The 2,448-nt window shown below is 48.7% G+C and overlaps 1 non-coding gene across 1 annotated transcript; it reads right to left on the bottom strand.

Annotated features, from left to right (window-relative positions):
* Positions 1-1,140: 1,140 nt before the first annotated feature.
* LOC129402935 (U7 small nuclear RNA) lies at positions 1,141-1,202 on the bottom strand. Its single transcript, XR_008628949.1, has one exon. It is a non-coding gene; the product is annotated as a U7 small nuclear RNA (small nuclear RNA).
* Positions 1,203-2,448: the final 1,246 nt, after the last annotated feature.

The raw sequence follows: 2,448 nt of genomic DNA, 5'->3' as shown, positions 1-2,448 counted from the left end.
CGGGTCCCCAGAACCCACCGCATGCACTTTTATGAGCGCCAACAAAACCAGGTATGTGGCCCCTGACATGGCAATGACAACAACAGAAGGGAAGGGAGGGGGAGGTTCATATATTTGGTTCATCAAAGTCAAGACAGATCTCTGCATGAAACTGGTCTTCTATTTTTTCCTAAGTTCAAACTTTTTTTTTTTTCTCTTTGGGTCACACCTGGCGATGCACAGGGGTTACTCCTGGCTCATGCACTCAGGAATTACCCCTGGCTGTGCTCAGGGGACCATATGGGATGCTGGGATTTGAACCCGGGTCGGCCGCATGCAAGGCAAACGCCCTACCCACTGTGCTATCGCTCCAGCCCCTAAGTTCAGTCTTGATGCCAGTATTTGGGAGTTCAGCTCCACTCGGAGATTACTCCCTGAAAGCTCCCCCGCACCTCAACACTTCCGGTGCTGCGTTGTTTCTACAGGGAGGGTTTTGACAAGACGCCATCCAGGGATTTGTAAACTATGCCCATGGCCAGGTCAGAGAGGAGAATTTCAGATCTGCCGGCTGCCTCCAGATCTAGAGAGCTCCTGGGACTTGGTAGGACCCACGCCTGCAACTTTTCTTTCCTAGAGCATGGTGTCATGTCTACCAAGGACGGGGCCACACTCCAACCCTGTCCTCATAGTCATCACCCCCAAGCCTGAGGCTGGAGGGGCAGTGGAAGGCAGAGAGGCGGGGGCCAGACTCCTTCACAACAGCCTCCTGCCGGCTTGAGTGCAAGCATAGGAAGCTCGATCTTTTTCTTCTCTCTTGCCTCTTGTCCGATGCGTCTGCCCTCTGCTTGCTCCCTCTGTGCCACCAGCCCTGTCTCTGCCGCAGCCACGAATAGTCTCCCTCTGGCTCAACAGAGGGCTGAATACCAGCGAGAGCTGGGAAGGCTTTTTTTGGTGTCTATTTGTTAATCTTGGTTTTCATCTATTTACTTCTTTTAATGTGGAAAATTCCAACTTTGTCCAACCAATTCTGGAAATGATGGCAGTTTATTTGTAGGTCTTTCCGTTTTTAAAAATGCTGGCATATTAATGTTCTGCATTGCTTGCCATTTTGACAAGATTAAATTTTGCGGAGGGCGGGGCACAGAGGGGAGAGGGGGAAGACGAGGCTTTCCAGGAGCAACCGGAAAACACGCTAGAGAAATTCTAAAAGAGCTTTAACACTAGAAATTAATTTTTGAAGACTTATTGAAATACCCTTGAACACTTATTTTGTAAAGGTTCATATTTTGTGGTATATAATCTGTGCTCCGTGTCTCGAGATGTTGCAAGCATATTAGATCAATAAGATTCATAACTCCTGGGGCTGGAGTGATAGCACAGCGGGTAGGGCATTTGCCTTGCACGCGGCCGATCCGGATTCGAATTCCAGCATCCCATATGGTCCCCTGAGCACCGCCAGGAGTAATTCCTGAGTGCAGAGCCAGGAGTAACCCCTGTGCATCGCCGGGTGTGACCCAAAAAGAAAAAAAAAAAAAGATTCATAACACCTAACCAGCAGGACAGGCTGGACGGTTGCTGAAGACCAAAGCCTGACCACGCTGCCCAGGGAGAGGTCTGCTGCCTACTTCATTCACGTGCTTTGTTTCATTGGTCATGTGCTTATGGTTTTGAGGCCGTACCTGTGAAACTGGGGATTTGGAGAGGTTTTTCTTTTTTCTTTATTTTTTAACATGTTGTAGTATCTAGGTTCTGTCTATCCCATTGTTACAAGAAGGAAGTCTTAAGAAAAAAACAACCCAAACTGCAAAAATCTCAGTATTCAGTGATCTTTAGGACTGGAGCGATAGCACAGTGGGTAGGGCGTTTGCCTTGCATGTGGCCAACCCGAGTTAGATTCCTCCGTCCCTCTCAGAGAGCCTGGCAAGCTACCGAGAGTATCCCGTCCGAGTGGCAGAGCCTGGCAAGCTACCCGTGGTGTATTCAATATGCCAAAAACAGTCACAATAAGTCTCACAATGGAGACGTTACTGGTGCCCGCTCGAGCAAATCGATGAACAACGGGACGACAGTGCTACAGTGCTCATTAGGGCCTCTCGGGCTTCAAAACTCATGCGGTGGAAACTATGAACCTAAAGGGGAAAAAGCAAGATGGAAAGGGCTGGCAAGGGTCTAGGAACAGCAGGAGCAGGGGGAGAGATGTCCTTGTCGTCTGTGCTTGCTGCTGACTTCCCTCTGTGACCTTCGAGAAGAGAGGCGTGAGACTGGATTCAAGTGTGGCAAAACTTAGGCTTTGTCTCTTTCTCAAAAACGACTGAAAAAAAGACTGTAAAGTTTGTTCCCAGGCCAAGCCCCAGGCTCGGCTAGGAATCAGGCTGCCTTTGTCACACAAATAAAAGCTTGAGCTCAGAAGCACTAAAGAAGAGCTTCTCAGAGCAGGGGTACAGAATTATTTAAATTAAATCAAAAATA

Source organism: Sorex araneus, chromosome 2 (assembly GCF_027595985.1).
Source record: "Sorex araneus isolate mSorAra2 chromosome 2, mSorAra2.pri, whole genome shotgun sequence".
Taxonomy (NCBI): Eukaryota; Metazoa; Chordata; class Mammalia; order Eulipotyphla; family Soricidae; genus Sorex; species Sorex araneus.
Note: the sequence above shows the minus strand (reverse complement) of the source record. Positions and strands in the feature narration are given on the sequence as shown.